Raw genomic sequence first — 27,530 nt, 5'->3', positions numbered from 1 at the left:
TGGCTTCTTTATGAGCATGATTGACCTCCCACGGTTGCTACTCCGTTATTGCCAGGTCAGCTGTAATTACACAGAGAACCAACAGATGAAGTTTGGGACTAACATCATCTTCAATGTGTAAGAACTGGTGACCCAAAAATAAGCAATACCAGCGCCGGTCGTGTCCGAATGCAGGTCAATTAGGAAAGGGGAGGAAATTGTTAACGTGATACTCGCTTTGATAGAAGCCGACGAGTCATCTGCACTTCCACGAGAAATCACTGAGATGTTGGATATATGGGGTAGGGAGTGTGGCAGGGTTCGTTTTGGTAAACGGTATGCCGTGTATTGCGTGTAGTTTGATCGATGAAAACATTTTTTTTATATTGAAGGCCGCACAAAGCAGAACACAATTTCGGTGATGGGCTGATCGTTCTGCTTACCGCACAAGGCAGAACACAACTTTGATGACCGGCCGATCGTTCTGCTTACTGAAGAAAACATATCTATATTCGATTCAAACTTTCATAATTAATATTTATAATTAATTCACTCACACGCACGAAGCAGAATAAAATTTCGGTTACCAGCCGATCGTTCTGCTTACCGCACAAAGCGCAACAAAATTTTCGATGACCGGCCGATCGTTCTGTTTACTAAAGAAAACTCGTTTGGACGCGATCTTCGATCGTTCTACGTTCAATGCAAAACACGAACAAATCTGCACTCAATATATGTTCCACTGATGATAGATCAACAAAGTCGAATGCTTTTTTTTTAATCCACTGACATTAAAATAATATTATTGCCACTATTCCAATTTTCTTCCATATATCTCCTAGCAAAAAAATTGTGATCATCAGTTGATCTGTTTTGTGTAAAAGCTGCTTGGTGGAATCCTGGATCTCCTGGATATTTTTTCAGTCTTGTTACAAGCCATTTAGCATATATTTTGTATCCTAAATTATTTAAAGTTGTTTTTTTATTCCTTTCTTTATTTGGTAGGCACTCTGTGTTACTTAACCGCCTTTTGTGTTTGTATGGCTTCTTTATGTCGAAAAATAGCTCATCGATACGTCCGAAGTTTAGTTATCATGAATTAAACGAAATTAAAGCAAAAACATTGTACGCCATATATTGAATGAATGGTGGGTAGGCGTATTAGCCTTCTCTTCAGTCTCCTGGACGAGACAGGAGGTTTGCGCAGGCCCAATAGCCGCCTGGAAAACCAATAATTACGAACAATATGATAGATAACCATACCCAAGCAACCTAAAGTTCACATTTTACTTAAATTTTTGCGAGCTAATTAGACCAAAACATCCTATCTTATCCGTACTTTTGGTTGCTTGGGTACCCATTGGGGGGCCCTCCTTAGCCGTGCGGTAAGACGCGCGGCTACAAAGCAAGACCATGCTGAGAGTGGCTGGGTTCGATTCCTGGTGCCGGTCTAGGCAATTTTTGGATTGGAAATTGGGCATAAAAGAATCATCGTGTTAGCCCAATGGATATACGAATGCAAAAATGGTAACCTGGCGTAGAAACCTCGGGATGGGAAAGTTGCCTGTATTTGGAGAAAAATCCAACTTCGGTATAAAAAGCGTTCTAACTTTGTTCCGGATAGACAATACATTTGTTTCCTCTTTGCAAGTCCCGTCCCAACTAAAATGCATCCACTGATGTCCCGGGACCGCTACCGACGTCAATTTTGAAATAACCGCTTTCTACTAAAAATTGTTGGTCCTGAAAAAAACTTATTTCTTTTCACAATGCGCTTTTCTATATTTCTTTCGATGATTTCTATTCGCTGGGACCGCTGCTACCGGCGTCATCGTTGCGACCCTCGTGTTTGCTCTCCGAGAAATCTTGATTGAAATGAGGATTAGAGCTCAGCCCGTAAGCTGCATGATTTTGGCGTCTGTGCTTGTGATGTACATACGGGATTGACATGGCGTTTGCTATGTCGACTTGTGTTGTGTGTCCAACAGATCCCATTTGATTTTGCTGGGAAACGATTTGAAACGCATTTTTCGTTACATAGAAAACTCCTAAACATTGAAACCTCGCCCTGACTCTGACAATCTTCAACCATGCTTCATCAAGGGATGCTGCTCTTCGTTGGCTTTACCTACTACGCTGCTTTTCAACCGCTCAAAACAATATATCCATCTATACGCCATCGCCATCGTAGATGAACAGCACGGGGTTGTTAAGAAACGTTCCTCAACAACAAATGTCATGACCTACGTGTCCCGCCTGTTAGACAAAATTGAGAAACGTGAGCAGGTGGACGCTATCCACGTCGACTTCTCTGAAGCTTTCGACCGCGTCCCTCACAGTCTGGTGATCGAAAAGTTGAAACGATATGGACTTCCGACTTGGCTTACTGGCTGGATTCAATCGTACCTGGCTGATCGTAGAGCATATGTTAAAATTGGCTCAGCATTTTCGGCGCCTTTCTCTGTACACTCCGGGGTCCCTCTGGGTAGCCATATAGGGCCACTACTGTTTGTGCTCTTCGTCAACGATCTGCCCTCCATTTTCAAATCATGTAAAGTAATGTATGCAGATGACCTAAAAATATACCGAGTAGTGACATCCCTACTGGACTGCTGTGCTCTTCAGATGGACATGGATGCTTTGCTTGGCTGCATAGTGCGTAACAAATGGCATGGAAGTAAACGTCAAAAAATGCTACGTGGTCACCTTCTCTCGCTTACACTCTCCAATCAATTTTCAATATTCGATGGGGAATATCATTCTGGAACGAGTTGCAGTCATCAAGGACTTGGGTATTTCACTTGATAGTAAGCTAAGATTTTCTTAGCACATCGCAATTGCTACCGCCAAACCGTTTGCTATTTTGGGAATGATAAGGCGTAACACGAGGACCTTCACTGACGTTTATTGCCTCAAATCGTTATACGTTTCGCTCGAATTTTGGAATATGATGTTACTATCTGGGCCCCGTATCATGCCATGCAAATTGCTTGTCTGGAACGAGTCCAGAAGGTTTTCATACGATATGCACTTCGGCACCTTACGTGGCGCACACGTGAGTTTCTTCTACCGTACCAACAACGATGTGCATAACCTAATTTATACTAAGGGTACAAGGAGCTAATCGTTGCAATAGAAGATTGCAACGATTTTTGTCTAAAATTGGAAATTATTTTGTTGGACATTTGTTGCAATGTCTCAATATTAGAAATTCTATGAAGTTCATTGGTACTATACCACGGAGGCAACTTCAGAATCATTTTCAAAATTTTATTTTTAATCCTCTGAAGTGCCTTCTTTCTGGTATTGCAGCAACTAGCCCATATTGGCACAACATACAACATGGCTGGTCTAAAAATTTGTTTGTAAATCAAAAGTTTGTTCTTAAGACAAAGTTTTGATTTTCTGTTTATAAGTGGATATAGACACTTAATATATTTGTTACATTTGGGTTGAAGGCCTTCAATGTGATTTTTAAAAGTTAATTTTTGGTCCAGCAGAAGTCCTAAATATTTGGCTTCGCTAGACCAATTAATTGGAACCCCATTCATAGTGACAATATGTCTGCTAGAAGTTTTCAAATAAGAAGCTCTCGGCTTATGTGGGAAAATTATAAGCTGAGTTTTGGAAGCATTTGGGAAAATTTTCCATTTTTGCAAGTAAGTGGAGAAAATATCCAAACTTTTTTGCAATCTACTACAAATGACACGAAGGCTTCGCCCTTTGGCTGAGAGGCTCGTGTCATCTGCAAACAAAGATTGTTGACACCCTGGTGGTAAATCAGGTAAGTCAGAAGTAAAATGTTATACAAAATGGGCCCCAGTATGCTGCCTTGGGGGACACCAGCTCTTACAGGTAATCTATCGGATTTGGAATTCTGATAGTTTACCTGAAGTGAGCGATCTGATAAATAATTTTGGATCAGTTTAATGATGTACAGAGGAAAATTAAAATTCATCAATTTTACAATCAAACCTTCATGCCAAACACTGTCAAATGCTTTCTCTATATCAAGAAGAGCAACTCCAGTCGAATATCCTTCAGATTTGTTGAGCCGAATTAAATTCGTAACTCTTAATAACTGATGAGTGGTTGAATGCCCATGGCGAAAACCAAATTGCTCATCAGCAAAAATAGAATTGTCATTGAACCATCGTTCTATTTAAAATAATCTTTTCAAACAGTTTGATTATTGATTGGGCGATAACTAGAAGCCTCAGCTGGATTTTTGTCCGGCTTCAAAATTGGAACAACTTTGGCGTTTTTCCATTTATCTGGGAAGTATGCCAATTGAAAACATTTGTTAAATAATTTAACCAAAATAGATAAAGAGCTCTAATAAAGAGCTTTCATATTTTTAAATTTTCTAGTAATAGATCTCACTTCATCCAAATTAGTTCCCAACGAAGGGTCAAAAACATTCTTGATTGAGAATGTCTTCGAAACTCCGTGTAACCTGACTCTATTGGACTAGTGAGACTCAGGCAAATGAACATACGAAATACATAAGGCAGAAATTATGAATCTACAAGATTGTTGAAAATCTTTGAAACATAAGTCTCTCATGCTTTTCATACTGAGCTCTTCGCATTCCATTATTGTGACTTACGTTGTTCATTCGTTGCATTAACGAATTTCATGAGACACCTTTTGGTATTTTGTTCAAAGTTGATTTGAAGGAAATCATAAGATATTTTATGAAATACATAAGGCCCATTTTAAGTTAACCTAATTGGAAGCCTTCCTAGAAGTTAGCCTATACACTGAGGAAAAAGCACCTATGACCGTCATAAGTTTTGCTTTTGAAATGGGGACATAAGAAATAATTATGATGTTCATAAGATCGTCTTATGATTTAGCGCAGTAAAGAAAGTATGAATTTCAAAATGAAGAGAGTATAGATTTCATAAGATGCTCTTATGGAAAAGCATTGGGAAAGGAACTCTCGCTTCATTCAATACCATTAGCCAATCTTATGATTCTCATAACAATTTGATATGAATTTTAATAGAGAGTATCATGATTGATGAATTCGAGAGGTAAAAAGAAGAAGACATGCGATGGTGAGAAACAACAAAATCGTTCATGGCAAAGTATTATGGCGACGATTTTAAATTGTCTGCATCAAATTCTAAACGATTAATAATTAAAAACAAGTCAATGTAAAGTGAGCTTGAGCTTGAGCTTGAGCTTGATTGACTGCTCGTAGTTGCTACTCCATTATGACCAGATCAGCTGTTCTTGCACAGGGAACCAACAGATGTTTGCTTGGGACTAGCACACATCTTCAATGTACAAGTACTGGTGATCTCATTTGTTAGGTCATACTGGCACCTGCCACGTCAGAATGCAAGTCAATGTAGGGAAGGGGGAGGAAATGATGATGCAATCACTCGCCCACTGCAAGCCGAATATACCTCTGCACTTGCCACGAGTTCATGCGGAATTTGTTGGAATTTCTGGGTTAGGAGAGAAGGTAGCTGATGGAATTATCTAATTGGATGTAGGAAACGAGCTCTATAGTTCATTTCCAATTCTAGCAGATTACTGTTAGAATACTCAAGTTGAAGGAATAGGGATAGTAATGGAAACGGTATGGAAGTCCATTTCCAGTTCTAGCGATTGCTAGAACATGAGAAATAAAGAGAAAGATACAAAGTAGGAGAATGGAACGGACCTGGGATTGAACCCACGACCTCCTGCGGCCGGCCGCGCAATGCAGAACACAATATTTCGTCCAACCGCGCGATCGTTCTGCTGTCCGAAACAAGAGAGATCACGCACTGAACTGATTAATTTTATTACCGGCCGCGCAATGCAGAACACAATATTTCGTCCGACCACGCGATCATTCTGCTGTCCGAAACATGAGAGATCACGCACTGAACTGATTAATTTTATTACCGGCCGCGCAATGCAGAACACAATATTTCGTCCGACCACGCGATCGTTCTGCTGTCCGAAACATGAGAGATCACGCACTGAACTGATTAATTTTATTACCGGCCGCGCAATGCAGAACACAATAACACAATATTTCGTCCGACCACGCGATCGTTCTGCTGTCCGAAACATGAGAGATCACGCACTGAACTGATTAATTTTATTACCGGCCGCGCAATGCAGAACACAATATTTCGTCCGACCACGCGATCGTTCTGCTGTCCGAAACATGAGAGATCACGCACTGAACTGATTAATTTTATTACCGGCCGCGCAATGCAGAACACAATATTTCGTCCGACCACGCGATCGTTCTGCTGTCCGAAACAAGAGAGATCATGCACTGAACTGATTAATTTTATTACCGGCCGCGCAATGCAGAACACAATATTTCGTCCGACCACGCGCACGCGATCGTTCTGCTGTCCGAAACAAGAGAAATCATGCACTGAACTGATTAATTTTATTACCGGTTGCGCAATGCAGAACACAATATTTCGTCCGACCACGCGATCGTTCTGCTGTCCGAAACAAGAGAGATCATGCACTCAAAAAAAAAAAAAAACAAGTCAATGTAAAGTGCGAGAAAAATTAAAAGCTACATTAAGAACATCTTATTCTGATTTTTTTTCGTATAATGCACCTAAAATGTAGTTTTTTTATTTTTCTCGCACTTCACATTGATTTGTTTTTAATTATGAATCGTTTAAAATTTTATACAGACAATTTAAAATGGTCGCCATAATGCTTTGCCATGAACGATTTTGTTGTTTCTCACCATCGCACGTCTTCTTCTTGTTATCTCTCGTATTCGTTAATAGATTTAATCATCATGAAAAAACCTAATACATAAATCAGAAAAGGAGAGGAAAAAAATAAAGTCAAACTTGTCAAAGTCAAAGCAAGTATTTATTTCCATTAATTGATGAACAGATACACATTTTTTAACATTATCAATATTTTTGCACGTAACTGATTTTTTAAATTTTTATTTGTTCATTTTTCCGTAAAATTTAAATCCACGAGTTTTATTTAAAAATGTATTTAAATTGGCTCGTCAATTGGTATTAAATTTTAATTTTTATTAAAACTATCGTTTATGTTGTAAATTCAAGTTTTTCAAAAATCACTTCACAATTTTCACTTTTCACAATTTGTTTAGTTTCATTTTTCACCATCTAGTTTTGGACTTTGGTAATTGCTCTAGATAATCGATTTTTACAGCTAAAGTTATCATGTTCACTTAAAAGGTAACCTGTTAAAACACAAAATACACAAGTCGCAAACTTGTTGGGAAAAGCATTCCGACGGCATCAAATTTTGTCTGGCTGTGCAACAAACGCCTCGGGATGTATTCGGTGCTCGACAATCCACAACTATTCGTGCGTATGTCCGGGTACGAATTCAGCTGGTTTAAAATAAATGTTTTTGATGAGAAAATTGGTATTTGAGCATTATTTTTTACTTACCTTGTAACAAAATCTGTTGACAATATATTGTTTCACTATTATTGAATCATTCGAAAATTTTAATCAGCCGGTGGTAAATTAATAACAAAGCGAATCGCCATATTCCTTTTTTCAACTGCGACACGTCTTTAGAGTTTTGCCTTTCTCGTACAACTAAGTTGTACCGAAAGGCTATCATTTCACTCCAAAATCGAACTTTTGATAGAAGTCCCGGAGACCCATAGTGTTATATACCATTCGACTCAGCTCGATGAGCTGAACAAATGTCTGTCTGTCCGTGTGTGCGTGTGTGTGTGTGTATGTGTGTGCGTGTGTGTGTGCACAAAATGCCATAAAAAACATTAGCCAAATTTTCACATAGAAACTCTTAAATCGATTTCTTGCAACAAGTTGCATCCGACAGAGACTAAAACGCTGTTGATCACTATTGAATTTCATAATAATTGCAAATTGCAAAAAATAGATAATATTAAAATAGTGATGAGACATAGTCACATAGAACAATAATGAGTTATGAAAAATGCCTTGCATCTATGAATATATTATCCGTGGCCTCCCATTAAGAGTTTCATCGTACTATAAAGATGCTCGTGTTGCACGCATTTAGGCGTAAGAATGCTCTTCGTTCAGTTTCATAGTACTATGTACATAGTACTAAATTGTCCGAAAGTCAAAATTCGAACATAGGAAATTCGAGAAACTTTTGGCAGCGCCATCTGTCGTCTACTAGTGTAAATTTTCTATCATAACATTAGACGGTGTAACTGTTTTGCCTTTCTTGTACATCATCGAGGTGTAAGCGTAAAGGCTACATTTATTACCTTTTTACGCGAGAAAGGCGCCATCACCGCTAGGTGGATTAATCTGGGTTTTTTTTTTCACAATGAATAAATAATAAATGAAATTCATAAGCGCTCTCTTCACTCAGGCAAATGAACATACGAAATATATAAGGCAGAAATTATGAATCTACAAGATTTTTGAAAATCGTTGAAACATAAGTTTCTCATGATTTTCATCCTGAGCTCTTCATATTTCATTATTGGGATTATGTCGTTCATTAGTAGCATGCAACGAATTTCATAAGACACGTTTCGGTATTTTGTTCAAAGTTGATTTGAAGGAATTTTATGAAAAACATCATGTCATTTTAAGTTTCCCTGATTTCAAGGAAGAGCTTCAGCCAAGAGAAATATGTTCTCACAAATTGTTAAGTTTTTCAAGCCGTGCGGTTGAATTTTTCATCGAGGGAGTTTGAAGAAATTATTAAGTTGAAGATTTGGTGTCAACGGTGAATAATAAGTGTTGAATAGCAATAGCAAATTATTAATTGCGCTAACAATTGCAAGTGAACAGTTTAATTCGAATGAGATGAGCCACTTTTTTCCAGATCCGAAGACATTTTAGTATGCGTTCGACACCACTTGTTTTTTTCGATCTCCCTCGATGTCCTCGATACAACCAAAACCGAATTGGAAATCACATGTATGCATAACCGCATGAATGAACCAAACATTTTAATTATTTTCTGCCATTAAGCACATGGCCATAATTCGAGAAAATTTTCAATATGCGTGAATTAGAAATTCATTATGCAGCATTATGAATCGAATAATATTTAGGAAAATGCAATAATAAATTCATAAATCTGCATTATGAATTCATTAAGATGTTTCATAGGAATTACGAAAGTCATAAGGCATGATTATGGCCTCCAAACCCTACTTTTGCTATTCATAATGTAGGGTTATGAATTGGTTAATGTTTAGCGTATATCGTCCAGAATGCTTCATTGACATTTCATAAAGGTGCCTTAAGAAAATATTATGTTTTGTATTAGCCATGAAAATCTAATTCATAAGGAGTCCTTTTGAATTTCAAGTTCAAAACTTGTGGCAAATTTCCAAAAGGCAGAATTATGATATTCGATAGCCAATTTGCTGCGAAATGGTGAGTTGACATCCGGGAAGGGGCGCCTAACATAGCTCTGGTCCTCACAAGTTCCAATACTCACGCTTCCACGGGTCTTCCGATGACAATTGACCGCCAGCTAAGGGTTGCGGTAGTGCAGCCTGGGCACTGTTGTCCTTCTGACATCAGCTAGAGTGAGAGGGTGCGTACTATGGGGTCTGCCTAGGATGTGGTGGGGTTCGACAGTGGGCTCTGTTGAACTTCTATAAAAAGCTGCATGTGTCCCCAAGCAGGCCCTATCAAAGCGACCGTGTGCCGCTCAAAGCGCACTAGCCTAGTCCTGGTGTTGGGTGGGACTTTAAACAAATTTGACCCGACTGATCGAGCGTCTGTCCACCAAGGAGGTGCGGCTCCAACAGCGTCTGTTCTGGCATCCAGCGGCTGAGTATGAAATGCTATTCCCCGGAAGCTATACCTAAGATGGCAGCCCCATCCCGGTGGATAGGGAACCTTGGGCCAACAACCTACTGTTCCCGAAACATCAATTTGTTCGAGAATCCGATAATGAAAGAATACGGACTGATTTTACGGCGACGACTCTTAGCGCAGAAACAACGGACACGAATAGGAACATGGAGCGTTTTAACCCCTAGCCCAGCAGGGTAAATTGGCACAACTTGCCAATGAGGCACGCCGCATGAAGCTTGAGATCCTGGGACTGAGTGAAGTCCGTTGGCCAAACTTTGGAGAACACAGAACGCCGTCGGGACAAGTTCTGCTATACTCTGGTTTACGAGGTGAACACGCTCCCCGGCATCGCGGAGTTGCCTTCCTACTAAGCGCTCAGGCACACTCTGCGCTTATGAAGTGGGAACCTATAAGTGAAAGGATAATCGTTGCCAGATTTAGAACACGGGTCCGAAACCTTACTATAATCCAATGTTATGCGCCAACCGATGCTGCCGATCTGCAAGACAAAGAGAACTTCTACAGTCAACTCAATGCCGTCGTAGATAGAATCCCGAAGGGTGATATCAAGATCTGTTTGGGCGACTTCAATGCGAAGATCGGATCCGACAACTCGAACCATGAGCGCATTATGGGACGCCATGGTCTCGGAGAAATGAGCGAAAACGGAGAGCTGTTCGCAGAATTTTGTGGTAATAATGACATGGTGATTCCCTCATCGACCGGTTCACAAGGTCACGTGGGTCTCCCGTGACAGCTTTACAGAAAATCAAATCGACCACATCTGCATCAGCCGAAAATGGAAACGGAGCCTTCTTGATGTACGGAATAAACGTAGTGCCGATATCGCGTCTGATCATCACCTCCTCATCGGCGAAATACGCCTGCGCATTGCGCGGATTCGTCGGCAGGAGGAAAGAGTTGGACGACGATTCAACACACGCCGACTGGAAGATGCCACGGTGAAACGGTCCTTCGTTGAAGAACTGGAGACGCGTGCTGCAGATATTCCGGAAGGTGGCAGCGTGGAAGACCAATGGACCGCCATCAAGAATGCCTTCATCGCCACCAGCGAGAACAATCTGGGTGAACTACGCACCCAGAGAAAACAATGGATCACCGATGAGACCTGGAGGCAGATAGAGGAGCGAAGAGAAGCCAAAGCCGCGATAGAGCGATCGAAAACCAGAGGAGCCAAAGTCTTAGCCCGTCAACGATACACGGCTCTTGAGAAGGAAGTAAAACGCTCATGTCGACGGGACAAGCGAGCGTGGGCAGACTCTCTGGCCGACGAAGGAGAGAGAGCCGCCGCAACCGGGGACATTCGCCTCCTCTACGATATCTCACGACGCTTAAGCGGGGCGAAGATGAATGCAACGATGCCTGTGAAAGACGCGAATGATCAGTTATTGACCGACCCAACTGACCAGCTGAAACGCTGGTTCGAGCACTTCGAACAACTTTTTCAAGTGCCAACCAGGCCATCACCACCTCGGCATGATCTGCCTAGGATCCGACGTATAACACGTGTCAATACCGAAGCTCCATCACTGCTAGAGATTCAAACAGCCATCCAAAGCATGAAATCAAATAAAGCCCCAGGGGTCGACCGCATATCAGCCGAGATGCTCAAAGCTGACCCCATGACATCCGCTCAACTACTGCATCGTTTATTTCGTAATATCTGGGACACCGCAACTTTCCCGGTCGACTGGATGCAAGGTATCTTAGTGAAGGTGCCCAAAAAGACTGTATGCGATAACTGGCGAGGCATTATGTTGCTGTGTACCGTTCTCAAAGTTCTGTGCAAAATTATCCTAGCCCGGATTCAGGAGAAGATCGATGCGACTCTCCGGCGGCAGCAAGCCGGATCCCGTGCCGGAAGATCCTGTGTGGACCATATTGTCACGCTCCGCATCATTTTGGAGCAGGTCAACGAATTCCAAGAGTCCCTTTACTTGGTATTCATTGACTATGAAAAAGCTTTCGACCGTCTCAATCACGAGAATATGTGGGGCGCCCTGAGACGCAAGGGAGTTCCTGAGAAAATCATCGGCCTCATCGAAGCACAGTACGAGGCCTTTTCGTGTAGAGTGCTGCACAATGGGGTCCTGTCCGACCCTATCCGGGTCGTAGCTGGTGTGAGGCAAGGATGTATTCTATCACCGTTACTGTTCCTCATCGTAATCGATGAGATTCTGGTAGATGCGATTGACCGTGAACCAAACCGCGGGCTGTTATGGCAGCCTATAACCATGGAGCACCTAAACGACTTCGAATTGGCGGATGACGTTGCACTACTCGCGCAACGGCGCTCTGATATGCAGAGTAAGCTCAACGACCTTGCCGATCGCTCCTCCTCGGCAGGTTTAGTCATCAACGTCAACAAAACCAAATCGTTGGATGTAAACACGGTGACTCCTTCCAGTTTCACAGTAGCCGGGCAACCAGTGGAGAATGTTGAAAGCTTCCAATATCTTGGTAACCAAAAGGCGTCAGACGGCGGTACCAAGATCGACATAGGCGCACGGATCAAGAAAGCAAGGGCTGCCTTTGCGAGTTTAAAAAATATCTGGAAAAACAGGCAGATAAGTGAACGCACCAAAATACGAATTTTCAACTCTAACGTGAAATCTGTGCTGTTATACGCTAGCGAAACATGGTGTGTATCAGTGGAGAACACTCAACGGCTGCAGGTGTTCATTAACAGATGCCTGCGGTATATAATTCGGGCCTGGTGTGCCTCACAACTGGATCTCAAACAACGAGCTCCATCGTCGTTGTCACCAGAGGCCGATAGCAACAGAAATTCGGGATCGGAAGTGGGGCTGGGTCGGCCACACTCTACGTAGGGGCGGAAACGAAATCTGTAAGCAAGCATTAGACTGGAACCCAGCGGGACATCGCAGCAGAGGCAGACCCAGAGGCTCATGGCGGCGAAGCCTCAATAAAGAAATAAAAGAAGTCGACCGAAATCTAACCTGGCAACAGGTTAAAGCGATAGCCGGGCATCGCTCAGGATGGAGATCTTTCCAGTCGGCCCTTTGCACCACCGGAGGTGTACAGGATCCATAAGTAAAGTAAGTAAATAGCCAATTTGCCTGCGTGTATGATTGCTATACTTTTCTGTTCGCTGATTCATTCAACGTAATTCATAAGTGCTCTTATGGCAATCATGATGTTGCTATATGAAAAGCTGGTTGGTATCTTATGAAGTTTGTTCGCAATCGTATACAATGCATAAGAGTCTTATGGAATCCGGAAAAAGCTAAAAAAAGTTCGTCCATAAGCTGATCTTATGAAAATTATGCGAGAATTTTTCCTCAGTGTATAATTGGAAGAGAAGAGAATCATCTTCTCACACATTGTAAAAATTTTCAAGTCGTGCGGTTGAATTTTTCATCGAGGGAGTGTGGATTCAGTTGAAGTGTTTTCAGGTGACAACGGGGAATAATAAGTGTAAATAAATTATTGCGCTAACAATTTCAAATGAACAGTTTTTATTCGTATGAGATGAGTATTTTTTCCTAGATTCAAAGACATTTTACTAGAATGCGTTCGACACCACTTATTTATTCATAGTCCCTCGATGTCCTCGATACAACCGGAAAATGAATTGAAAATCACCGCATGTATGCATAAGCATGAATGAAGCTCATGGTCATAATTCGAGAAAAATTTCAATATGCTTGATTTAGGAATTCATAATTCAGCTTTATGAAACGATCAATATATAGAGAAATGCAATAATAAATTCATAAATCTGCATTATGAATTAAATAAGATGCTTCTTAAACATTACGAAATTCATAAGGCGTGATTATGGCCTCCAAATGCTACTTCTGTAATTCATAAGGTGGAGTTATGGTTTAATTTATGTCAAGCGTACAGCGTTCAGAATGCATCATTGTAATTTCATAAATGTGCCTTAAGAAAATGTTATGCTTTGTATTGACCATGAAAGAGAGTCTCAAAGGAGCCCTCAACTTCTACGACTCAGTCAAGCCTCTTGCCATCTCCGCTCATCACAGTTGCTCCGATCCTGCTGTCGGAAGCGGGGAGAGGGTCGTCCAACAACTTGAATACGCCGAAGAACGTGATTATCCGTCAGCTCAACCGAGATATGATATCGCACACCTTGCCTCTACATCCAGTACGCTCCCGGGACGCACTCATGCCCCAAGCTCTGAGGAAGCCCCTAATCCTCCCAACTCAGTCGTTCCGATTTGCAGTGCCTCATCCGCTTCTCGCCACATGCAGTCCGACATATCCATCTACTACCAGAACGTTGGAGGAATTAACGGCCTTCTGGACGAATATAGACTAGCTGTTCTGGATCAGAACTACGACGGCATAGTGTTTACTGAAACCTGGCTTGATTCTCGAACTATTTCGAGCTACGTTTTTGGAGCCGGCTACGAAGTTTTTCGCTGTGATCGCAACACGGAGAATAGCAGGAAAACTACCGGAGGTGGCGTACTTGTTGCAGTTAACTCCAGCTTGAAAGCAAAAATGCTTGAGGACGATTCTTGGAACACCGTTGAGCAAGTATGGGTTCACTTGTCATAAGACGAGTTAATACAATCCCATTGAATTCCATTCCTTTTATAGATTTGAAGAGGAGGATCGCAGGTATTCTTAAGGACGTAGCCTTCCTTAAGAAGTGCCAAAAGGAGAGGCTGACTCCTGTCAGTCATAGGATTAAGATGGGATCTCACATCCCAAAATCTATCAGTAAGAGGGCCGAATCGGATTTGTTGAAGTTGTCAATCAAGGGATACTATGCCAAGCTAGAGAGGTTGAACTTGGAGTGCTACAACCTGCACCTCAAGCTGGCAAAGGAGAACCAAGACTCTTTCGACATATTCCTAAAGAAGGTACAGCGGGCCGAAGAGTGTGAAGCGGACAGGAAGAGGAGACTGCACAAGAAGAAATTGGCCATTCTGCGAGGTAAATCAGCGACGGAAGGTAGAACGACCAACCCCACAGTACAAATGATCGAGGGATTCGTTGTTAAACGTTCGACACAGCAGTTTACGGAGGAACAATTAGCACACCTCAACAAGGGGTTAGGGTATGCGACAACCCAGAAAGCGGACCTAGAGCAGATAATCGTGGATACTGAGACAGCGATTTCACGAAATGTTGATCAGCGGGACCAGAATAGTGTGAGAAACATCGTAGCAGACGCCATGTAAGCAGAACAGCATGGGACATCGAACAAAGACGAGAGGAGGATTTTAAAGGAGTTGAAGGAGAAACCAGTTTACTACATGAAGGCGGTCAAAGGAAACGCAGTGGTGATAATGGACAAAGAGGACTACGATGAACAGATGACGACAAAAATCAACGGAGGACCATACAGGCATTTGAGAGTGGACCCACTACCAGGACTAATCCGACTTACGGATAAAACGATAAAGGAATGCAAGACGATAATCGGAGAAGCCCGGGTTAAAATGATGAACCCTGTGTTACCAAGGATCAAAGGACTACCAAAGATACATAAGCCAGGTACAGAGCTGCGAGAAATAGTTTCATCAGTGGGATCCCCTACACAAAACTTGGCCAAGTGGTTAGTCAAGGAGTTCCAGAGTATGCCGAAGCCGTTCCCCAGCAGATCAGTTGTAAACACCCAGGAGTTCACCAAGAGGATATTGGAATCAGGAAACATCGGAGAAGAGGACATCATGGTATCATTCGACGTAGCGGCATTGTTCCCAAGCGTTCCAGTGAAGGATGCTCTTAACCTTTTGGAGGATTGGCTACTAGAACAACGGACGGATACAGCATGGCGAGGAAAAGTAAAGATGTATCTCAAGCTTGCAAGATTATGCATGAATGAGAACTACTTTACATTCCGTGGAAGCTTCTACAAACAAACGAAGGGTGCACCTATGGGAAATCCGCTATCACCGTTTTTGTGCGAATTATTCATGGCGAGTTTGGAGGACAACCTAGAGGAACAAGGAGTACTAACCGAGAAATGGTGGAGATACGTGGACGACATTTTCAGCATTATCAACCTGAAAGATCTACCCAGGATTTTGGAAGCGATAAACAACGTGCATAAAGACATCAAATTCACCCACGAAAAGGAAAAGTAAATTACCTTTCTTGGATCTACTGGTTATCAAGGGAACAAATGCAACATTAGACTTCGAAATCTACAGGTAGCCCACCAACACCATGAGAGTCATCCCATACACATCAAATCATTCGTATCAGCATAAAATGGCAGCTTTTCATCACATGATCCACAGGATGCAGACGATTCCCCTGAGCGAAGAAGGAAAAACGAAGGAGCTACAACACATCTTGGAAACAGCGAGGATCAACGGATACAAGGAAAGAACAATACAAGTAATCATCAACAAGAAGCAGAGGAACCTACGGAAAAACGAACTGACAACACTGACACCGATCGATGAACCGCTGAAGAGGGTATCGGTCCCCTATGATCGACACAGCAATCAACTGAAGACACTGTTGGGCTCCACGAAGGATAGAGTAGAAATGTTAAATAAGGCCGGGGTTTATCAAATTAATTGTTCACAGTGTGATAAAGTATATGTAGGTCAAACAAAAAGATCGTTAGATGTAAGGTTCAAAGAACATATTGCAGAAGTAAGTAAGGCTAAGAGGGAAACTGATAAGGGATTAAATTATGAGTTTAGGTCTAAGGTAGCTGAGCATGTATATCAGGAAAATCATTCAATTACGACATCAAACATTAAAATTTTAAGAAATGTCTCTTCTCCGTGGAAACTTGATGTTGCTGAGAGCTTGGAAATCTACCGACAGGTACAAACGCGGTTGTTGAATAAAGATCAAGGAAATGGTAGCTCCTGGCTCTTCAAGTTTATACCTAAGCATTAAGCGCAACAAGCGAGTAGAAGTAAGCACCGTACGAAATGTAACTAGATAAGTACCTAGATAAATTATTATACCTACGCATAGTATAAATAGTGTAAGCTGCGATCATTTTCTTCAAGTCGAGTCAAGTACGAGACATTGAAGACGGCCTTACTGTTGAGGTCGAAATACGTATCTGTCAAGATGCAATTAAGTGGTGGAATTCAAAGGGATTGTATTAACTCGTTTTATGACAAGTGAAGACATTCCACTAAAAAGTTCAAAATAATTTTCTTATCAAGTATGGTTTGTTATTCAGCTTGGTGACAGGTAACTATTCCTCTGTGCTGTGTACATCCCTCCGGATCAGACTCGCGACTTGGATCTCATTGACACACACTGCCTGTCTGTATCTTGTGCTTCAGATATGGCCGCGCCTTGTGATGAGGTTGTGATTTTGGGCGACTACAACCTTAGGAGCATTACATGGACTCCTATTCACAGCGGCTTCTTCCGTCCGGATCTTGAAAGCTCCACGTTCCACGCAGGTGCCGTTAAACTTCTGGATAACTACAGTATCGCAACGCTATATCAAATCAATGGCGAGGTTAACGAGAATAATCGCTCTCTGGACCTCTGCTTCGTGAGTGGTCGTACCACGGCACCTTCCATCTGTTTGGCTCCTGCACTCTTAGTTAAGGATGTTGCTCATCACCACCCTCTAGTGATTGCCGTCGAAGATAATGTTATGCGTTATGCGTCAAACACCCAGCCTGTTGTACGTCCATAAGGCGGACCATCGCAGTATTACTGAAGTGCTATCAAATATGGATTGGGAACATATTCTTGATCCAGTAGACATTAATTCTGCTGCAGAAACTTTTTCTCACATCATGGTGTACATCATCGACAGGCATGTCCCAAAACAGTCCGTTCGATCAGACTCTCGTATCCCGTGGATGACGAATGCTCTCCGGTCGCTGAAAAGGTGCAGGAAAGCTGCACTCAGAAGTTACACGAAACACCGTACGTTGCCACTCAAATTCCACTATGTTAGACTCAACAACGAGTATAAGCGTATCAGTCGTTATCATTTCCTACGCTACCAAAGAGAGATACAACGACGACTAAGATCTCACCCAAAGTCCTTTTGGAGCTACGTAAATGAACAGCGCAAAGAGACTGGATTTCCATCGTCCATGGTATTCATGGTATTCATGGTATTCAGTGAATCTGCAAGCACCCAACAAGGTATATGCCACCTGTTCTCAGCTAAATTCGCCAGTGTGTTTGAAGACGAACAACTACCTGTTGATGTCGTGACCATCGCTGCCAGCAACGTCCCATTTGCGAATCAATCGCTCAGTGATATCGAGGTGAATGTCGAAGCCATCTCGAGAGCGATGTCAAAGCTTAAGACATCATTTAAGCCTGGTCCTGACGGTGTTCCATCGATGATTCTCAAAAAGAATATTAGGGGCCGTACACTAATTACGTAAGCAAATTTTCTGGGTTTTTCAACACCCCCTCCCCCCATGTAAGATTTTTCCCATACAAATATATTTTTATTTATATGGAGCGTAAGAAAATAGCAAACCCCCCTCCCCCCATAAGTGCTTACGTAATTAGTGTCTGCTGGAACCCCTTCTCCTGTTATTCCAACTCTCTCTATTCAGCGGCACATTCCCATCTTGCTGGAAGACTGCAGATATGTTTCCGGTCTACAAAAAGGGGAGCAAGCGTGTTGTGAACAATTATCGGGGTATCACATCGATTAGTGCAATAGCGAAGAACTGAACTGGTTGTCATGGACCCGCTGAATGCCCACTGCACACAATATCTTTGCGCTGACTAACATGGTTTTAAAGCTGGCCGTTCAACAACTACTAACTTGTTGTGCCTAACGTCGTACGTCACGGATAGCATGATTGCAAACACTCAAACGGACGTGATTTACACGGATCTTTCTGCAGCATTCGATAAGCTGAACCATAAAATTGCAATCGCCAAGCTTGACAGACTTGGAGTCGGTGGAAATCTTGTCCATTGTCCAGATCGATTGTCCAGACATTCTGCAGCAAATTAACCTTAACGTGCAACATCGGCCATTGCGGAATAGCATAATGTTGAGACTTCCCCTTCGCCGCACCAACTATGGTCTGGGCAACGCACTGAACGGGCTACAGAGAGTTTTTAATAGGGTGGCATCAGTATTTGACTACCACTTGACAAGAGATGCGCTTCGCCGTAGTTTTGTAAATGTTTTTCGTCGTAGTTGCTGACGCGCATATGCTAGATAAGTGTATTTAGTCCCATGACAAGTTTATTTTTCGTTGTGTTTTTACTGTTTTGTTAATTAGTTATTATTGTAATGGCCATACAAGTTTTAAGTCATCATTAGGATTACGAACAATCTGTTGATGTACACCATAAATAAATAAATAAATAATTAAATGAAAATTTAATTCATAATGAGCCCTTTTGTATTTCAAATCCAAAACTTGTGGCAAATTTCCAAAATGCAGAATTATGATATTCGATAGCCAATTTGCCTGAGTGAGACTAAAATTATGGGCACTCTCGAGCTGCTGAGCAAGTTTTTGAGCCTTTTCGCCATTTGTTAATAAAATTTAATTTCCCTCTAAGCGCTGGAATTGGCTTTTGAGGTTTTTTTTAAAGAGTTTTCGTTAATTTCCAAAAGGGTTTCGAACTGGGAACCAATTTCGAGACATTATTCTCAAAGTTGGTATTTCTCAGAATAGCGAAACGTTTTTGCCTTTCTCGTACAACTAAGTTGTACCGAAAGGCTATCATTTCACTCCGAAACGAACTTTTTATAGAAGCCTCTGAGACCCATAGTGTTATATACCAATCGATTCAGCTCGACGAGCTAAGCACATGTCTGTCTGTCCGTGTGTATGTATGTGTGTATGTGTGTATGTGTGTGCACAAAAGCTATAAAAACATTAGACAACTTTTTCGTATAGTAATCCTTAACCGATTTTCTCGCAACAAGTTTCATTCGACAGGGGACAAAGCCTTGTTGATCACTATTGAATTTCATAACGATCGGTCATTGCGTTTGAAAGTTATGAAGAAAATGGTACATCGGACCATATAAACCCCATATAAGGTTGATGTCTTAGCTAAATGCGAGAAAGGCACCACCAACGCTAGGTGGAATCATCTGGGTTTTTAATTTCATTTTGCAAATCACGCCAAATAACTTTCGCGAGTTCTTTGGTATTGCCTTCGCCTCACATTTTTAAGACGGTAGTAGTAGCTGAAGATCGTCGTCAATAATAATGGAGTTGAATTTAATTTCACATTTAGGAATTGCAATGCCTCTGGCTTCGACAATTAAATTTGTCAAAGATACGAGAGCATTATCAATATCACTTTTGGTATCGAAAAGAATATCAACATTAAAATTCCTATCGATATACGTTTTATATAAATCCCAATCAGCTCTATGATAATTAAAAGTAGAGCTGATTGGATTATAAATGGCTTCTTGTGAGATTTCAATCGTCACAGGAAGGTGATCAGAGTCAAAGTCAGTATGAGTTACCAATTGACCACACAGCTGACTTGAATGCGTTAAAACCAAATCAATTGTCGAAGGATTTCGAGTGGATGAAAAACATGTTGGGCCATTGAGATATTGAATAGTATAATATCCCGCAAAACAATCTTCAAATAATTTTTTTCCGTTGAAATTGCTTTGAGCATTATTCCATGAATGGTGTTTGACATTGAAGTCACCAATTACGAAGAATTTAGATTTGTTGCGAGTTAGAATTTGAAGATCAGCTTTCAACAAATTCTTTTGCTGCCCATTGCATTGAAAAGGCAAGTAGGCTGCAATGAAGGAAAATTGTCCAAAACTTGTTTCAACAAAAACTCCCAGGGTTTTAAAAACTTTGGTTTCGAACGAAGAAAATAATTTATGTTTGGTACGTCTATTAATGACGATGGCGACCCCACCACAGGCGCTGTCAAGACGATCATTTCTGTAGATAAAATAATTTGGATCTCTTTTTATGGAGAGTCCTGGTTTTAAATACGTTTCAGTTATAATGGCAATATGCACATTATAAACTGAAAGGAAGTTGAATAATTCATTATCCTTACCCTTTAGAGAGCGGGCATTCCAATTTAGAACTTTCACACAATTATTTGGATCCATTAAAACGGAGTCCGATAACAATTTTTTGTGTGTACTTTATACCAACCTGAACAGCCTCAGGTATGGTATTTGCTTTGAACATTGCATCAATCATGTTATTCCTACCACAATTTGCGCACTTAAATTTATTGGAATCTTCTCTCACAGGACATGCGTCCTTGGCGTGAGAGGTTCCACCACAAATCATGCATTTAGCATCCATGTGGCAATGTCTAGATCCGTGACCCCACTTTTGGCACTTACGGCACTGAGTGGGGTTTTGGTATTTCCCCAGGCTCTGTGGAAATGTTCCCATGTAACACGGACATGGGACATAATACAGGCCTTTTCCAAACTTTTCATATTATTTAGTTCACTTTTGTTAAAGTGAACTAAATAAAATTCTTGAGAAATACCCCTCTGGGAAGTACCAGAGCGAGATTTATTTTTCATCTTAATTACTTGGACTGGTGAAAATCCAAGTAATTCAGAAATTTCAATTTTAATCTCATCCAGTGATTTGTCATCACTGGGGAGACCTTTCAAGACGACTTTGAACAATCGCTCAGTTTTGTCGTCATATGTGAAGAATTTATGGCGCTTCTCAGTTAAATACTGAAGAAGACATTTGCGATCGTCAAAGGATTCCGGCAAAACGCGGCAGTCACCCTTCCTTGCAATCTGAAATGAAACCTCGACCCCCTGAAGGTTACTCAAGATTTCATTCCGAAAGCAGAAAAACTCGGCAACAGATACCACAATTGGCAGAATCCGTTGTTTCTTCTCATGAATCGAATCACCTGGGCTAGAGGTAGATTCGATTTCCTCAAATTCGTTTATTAATCAAATCGAACTGATTGCTCAGTCCGATAGGAGAAGAAATAATGTGAACGTTAGATTTAGAAGGAATGTCTGAAGTCTCCAGCTTCCTTCTATTTTTTCCGCGCTTGGGCAGGACGGTCTTGAAACCTTGTTTCTTTGAAGGAAGTTTAGAATTCAGAGACTCCCCCTTCCTCTTGTTTTTATTAATGTTCATTGCTGAGCGTGGAGACGTGACCTTCTAAGAGTTTTTTTTTTCCAGAACGGTGTCCCTGCAGGATTGCCACCGCTTGTAAGAATTTTACTTCCGCAAACGGGTCTAACGTAAAACGAAGGCACGGGTCCTTGCAACGATTGTAACGGGATCAGTGGGTACAAATAGCGCTGAGAAGCATTGTTGAAATTAAAATAGCTTCGGGTAGTATTAAAAACTTCCTTCCGCAAAGAGAGAAAAAAACCGCACAGTACACGGAAGAAAAAAAGTACCCGAAATTGAGTACTTTTAAACTTACTTTTGAGTTATTTTTTCTCTTCGCTTTCATCCACTCTTTCTTTTGTTGTCAAAAACAAAAGAGCCAAACAATCCAACGACGCCAGTTCAATACGGGAAGCCAATATTGAGTTTTATTACCTGAGGTTGAAATTGAGTGAATTAAACTTAAATTTGGGTCAATAAATTTTCCGTTGGGTACTTTTTTAACATGGGAGTAAAGGCAAACTACTTCGACCCTACTTACTCAATTTTGGCTTCCCGTACGGATGTTCGAGGTTGGGTGAATTAAACTCACTATTGGGTAGTTTTTTTCTTCCGTGTACGAAAGCACGATGTGGTCTGGCGGTGGGTGGTTTTATTCCTGGGGTTGGTACGAGCACGTGGCTGTATTTCTCGTCTGGACTGGATGACGGTAATTTGAGCCTTAAATTGTGATTATCACCACAGATAACAGATATTGAGGCTGGCATCCGATACGTGTGTAAACCGTTAATTCAAATGTATTTTAAATTGGGACCGCGTTTGGCAATCTATTGGAGATTGCGCAAAATAGCCAGCATGAGTTAACCACCAGAAATTTGTATGGCGAAAGACATCTAACGCGGGTTTTCTCACCAGTAAAAACTTTTTCGCGAAAACTATTTGGTACCAGTTATTAGGAAGGTGTCTGCTACTACGCCTACCAAATATATTTTCGATTAGGTGCTTATTTTCGAGATATTAACCATTAGATGCCTTTCGCCATACTGATTTCCAAAAGTTAACTCCTAGTGTGCCGCTGTAAGCACGCTCAAAGCAGGCGATTCATTTGAGTAAATTGTCCTCCTTTGGAAAAATTTCATATGGTCACCCTACATAGAACCTCCTAGAACCATCTAGAACAGTATACAACAGAACAGTATGCACAATTATTATATCTATGGTATGCATGTTTCAGATTCATATTCCTAAAATGAAGGACCCGAACAATTTGAATCTAATTTTTGCCTACATCAAAGCAAGCATTTACTATTATAGTTTTATGTACTTATTTACAGACAATTGAAAAATCTCGGAGAAATGAATGAACCACGTCCGGAACAAACAGCGCACCGGACAGGATGTTGTCGCCAAAAACACAAATACTTCGCCAAACTCAGCATCGATACAGGACTACTTACCACCACTTTGATACAACTGCGTCTAGTCTTACGCGCAGATAAGGAAACATACCCAATACTAGTTTACGTCCTTTTGGGCCTAATAACATTATCACTAGTTCTCCAAGTTATGATCACAATGGTGTACATTTTAGTTCATGTAATATTACATTTTCTTTCAATTTCTAATAGATTGCACTCAATTGATTTCTATTGGATTTACAGTCTTTCAAAAATCGTGCAGATTATCGAAGACAAAATTCACTATCACCGAAATGATATTCCTCGTCACAATTTTGAATACTATATCCGCCGTTCTACTAGAGGCCCTGTTGGAACCCAAGTAAGGGATTACTTCAAAACATTCCCAGCAAACACGTCCATCCGTTCAACGAAAGTTATTATTCCGAGCTTGGCAACTAACATAGAGAAAATATTTGGAATAGTGATAGACAATTAACGTCAAAAACACAGCAGTAAAGATGCGCTCAATTCACCGCCCTTACGTTCTCGTCTTCTGTTTTAGCCTTTTCTCCACATTCGAACCGTTGAAGTCGACCACCTCCACGTGGTTAACTTCGGAGCACCTCTGCAACTGTGTAGCTCGGATCCGCCAATATTCCTGGTAAATTAGGCAAGTTTCGTCGTCCTTATCTTTGGCCGGTTCATCTCGAGTTTTATCACCGATGCGAGAAGGTTTCATTCCTACTACATGCTGACATACCTTCTTGGCTACTTCAACGTTTGAATCGCTAGTTTGCTTGAACGCCAGAATGCTTCCATACTTGCCAAATTGTGGAACGTCCGAAGGCACTTCGTCGATTGGTGCCGGATGAACATAACCGGTCAGATTGATGCTTTCCGGGGCCTTATAGCAAACGGCACGGTTGAGGGACGCGTTTTCACCAACGGTTCCGATCATCAATGCCAAGTGGTCTCCCAGCGATTTACCGTCATCAAGTTTGATCTGCTTCAAAGCTTCACTGTTCAGCCCCACCTTTGTTAGATTAGCATCCGACTCCACCTGGTTTCATGTATTGCACGCAAGCAGCCGATGCGGTCTGAACGAACTTCTGGAAGCTTTGGTTCCTAGCGACAAAGTCTGTTTCGCAGTTCACCTACCACCATGGCACCGATATTGTTACGCACCAATATGCCAATCAAACCTGGGTGGTGTTTCGACCTTCCAGTTTTGTCGCTTTGGATGACCATCCCATAGCTTGGGCCTGTTCCTGGAGCCACTTTTTTACTGCCTTTGGCTAGGCTCATTGCTGTAGCAATCGAGGGCTTTCTTAGCAGTTGGCAAATGTAGCCGGTCTTCTTTCGTAGTGAAGCTAGAGCGCTCTTTTCCGCTGTTGCGTAAAACCGAAGTCCGGCACCATGACCGAAGAAATGTGTGAGGCGAGTGAATATCATGCTGCAAGTAGAGAAAATTGAAAATATAGTTGAATAAAAAAGAAACGGTATTAAAATAGAGGTAAAAAGTAATAAGGAATCATGTGATAGACCAGCCTTTGGGTTCAATAACAAACAAAGATAAATGAAGGAAGGCAAAAATAAAAAGGAATTAGGCATCAGCTGACCAAGCATTAGTGCCATCCGGATATACTGACCCGTTCTTGAAATGTCATTTCGATTTCATGGGAGCGCTATTCTATTCTAAAAAATATTAGTTTCAAGAAAAATTTACAATTCGTGACTTTTGTTAAACCGCATTTTAGGATTAGTTTAAAGTTCGGTTTAAAGTTGCTATCACCTACAAAACGTGGAGCATGTAAGCAAAATGAAAAATATCACATCAATGTCATTTGACACACATTAGTTTTAACGCCGCCGATTTAAGATTTAAGACGACTAAATAACTTTTTAAAAATATTAGTGAATTAGTCACATGACACCAACATGTCATTTCTCATTCCTTTATAAAAATTTAAAAAAATCTTAACACACTGATCGTGAAAATTAGCGAAACGATGCAATATTATACGAAAACTTCAAGCGCGATACGTTTCCTGAAGAATCCTTTAAATCTCGTTAATAAAGCTAGAAAATGAAGGATCGTAATCGGGATAGCTCTTGCATGAGATCTCGATTATTCATATTTGTATATGAGGCACCCAAAGACTGATCAATGATCGCCGAAATCGGCATCAACTGAGGAATTAGGAGAATGACTGGTTGTTCTCTAATCTCTACACTTTTGCTGTACGCATAACTGTCCCGTATAGATAAAAAATCTCAGCAATCATGGGACAAAACATACGAATAAATTGCCATTTGCTGACCTTCAACAGAATCATATACATTCGTGGGTTTCAGTTTAGGTGTTTTCTCGGAGGTTAGAAAAATAGACTTATGAAGATTCTCAAACAAATGCTTCATTTGCTCCGGTGCAAGCCTTCTGTCAAAAATCGTTGTCTTGTTGGATAAAAACTATCACATTATTCACAAATAACAAATGTTTTAATTTATTCAACTTTCTATCTTTTAATCAACAATATAAAATATAAGTCATATATCGTATACTAAAATTAACGTTATAAATATAATAAATTCTATTTTGCCTTTCAAATATACAGTAGCGCCAAATGTAGTTTTGATAATCGTACCAAATAAATAAGATAAAATATGATTCTACTGACGCTGCACCTAATCAGGCAAATGGAATAATTTCTGCGTGAATCGCCGGTTAAGAGCAATATAAAGTTCTATCGTTCCTCCAATCAACCGTTAATCCTCATCTCCTATCAAGTCACTGAAAATCTCTGTAAACTCCTCTCAAAAGTATGGCGCTAACCCTCTCATTCCTCAGTCCATGAGTCTTTCTATTCGGACGAGTCTGCATCACCTGAGTCAGCTAACTCTTCAAAACCGGCCAATTCCTCCCTCGATCTGGGCAAACTCCATCCTCCGTTGCTGCCGAATTCTCTACGTTGCCTCCCTGTCCATCGCCGCTAGCTCTGCCCCTGTAGCGCCTTTTCGCCTGCTCATGTCCACATTGGACCGAGATGAAGTTGTGCATCGTTTGCACTAACTCATCCACCCGGCCGCTTTCTCCGTCCCTCGGTCTCTGCACTTGGTTCTAGTTCAATCACGTCCAAATACTTCTTTTGCCTCCTGATAAGTAATCCCTTATCACTTTCTCCTCCTGCAGTTCCGGAGTACAGTAAAATCCCCAAACTCAATTCCCGCTTCGGTTGCATAAAACAGCCATAGTCTGGCAATTTGTCCAGAAAACGTCCGATCCCGAGCATCGAAATCAAATCAGTATTCAGTCCGCATTCAGGTAAGCAAAAATTGCTTCCGGCAGGTCACATTGTGCCTCTGTACTTTTCCAAGTGACATAGAACAACATCTGTTCTTATAGTACACGGTCCGTGGATGTGATACCGATAGCTAATACGGCTCTTCCGACAGTAGTACCTTGCCGACTTTCTTCGGTCGGAATCTTTACGCACTTTGGCTATTAGGCGATTCCGGTTCTACGTTTTATCGGTCGATACGAACAGCACAATTGGCTTTCTGCTGTCCATTTGTATGTTTGGATCTAATTTGTTGGGCTTCTGACGCCGCCGTGTGGCAAATCTGAAACAGGCGGACCGGAATTAGTTTTCATTCGATGACCGGAATGTGCTGCTGCTGTTTTGCTATCCACCGACTTTTATGACTGGAGTTGACATCACACCTGGAACAGAAGAACTATCGCATTTATACCCGAAAAAACGTAATGCCACTGAATTTTGTAATAATAAAGGCTAACTTACACTGATAGCGATATTTTTTGCAGGTTTCTGATGGAAAATAATGTTCAAAAATCGTGGTTTTTCCTGAAAAATGCAATCAGAACAATTCAGTCGTACTCAACACACTTTTTCTGTTTTCTTTCCGTATGCTTCAACATCAATGTGACATGATGATTTCCCAGGGCTGGGGCCCTCCCTCTCTGGCTCAATAACTAATGCATTGTTCTACTCTTATCGGCAGACTTGAGATGTGAATAGTGAAAATTAAAAAACACTCGAACATCAGTAGGATGAAAGCTGGAGACTAGGATTCCAAAGAGGAAAAAATGTAACTTCAGCTGCTGCCAGTCAACTGCTGTCACGAACTGTCAGGCAGTAAATCCAGCAGCTTTTTTAGTGAAAGTATTGGTATCCCAAAACAAAATGGTTCCACACTTTCATTTTGTTTTTACCAAAGACTTTTTTACTTTTTAATGAGTATCTAAACCTTCCGTTTAGCTTGTTAACAATCAGTAATAAACCAGTTTTTGTTCCCGGTATAAA

At 41.2% G+C, this 27,530-nt stretch overlaps 1 pseudogene; it reads right to left on the bottom strand.

Moving 5' to 3' along the window:
* Window positions 1-23,627: 23,627 nt before the first annotated feature.
* Window positions 23,628-27,047, bottom strand: LOC134212950 (elongation factor Ts, mitochondrial-like; annotated as a pseudogene).
* Window positions 27,048-27,530: the final 483 nt, after the last annotated feature.

This window comes from Armigeres subalbatus, chromosome 2, assembly GCF_024139115.2.
Source record: "Armigeres subalbatus isolate Guangzhou_Male chromosome 2, GZ_Asu_2, whole genome shotgun sequence".
Lineage (NCBI taxonomy): Eukaryota > Metazoa > Arthropoda > Insecta > Diptera > Culicidae > Armigeres > Armigeres subalbatus.
The sequence above is the reverse complement of the archived record's forward strand: the minus strand, read 5'-3'. Positions and strand labels throughout refer to the sequence as shown.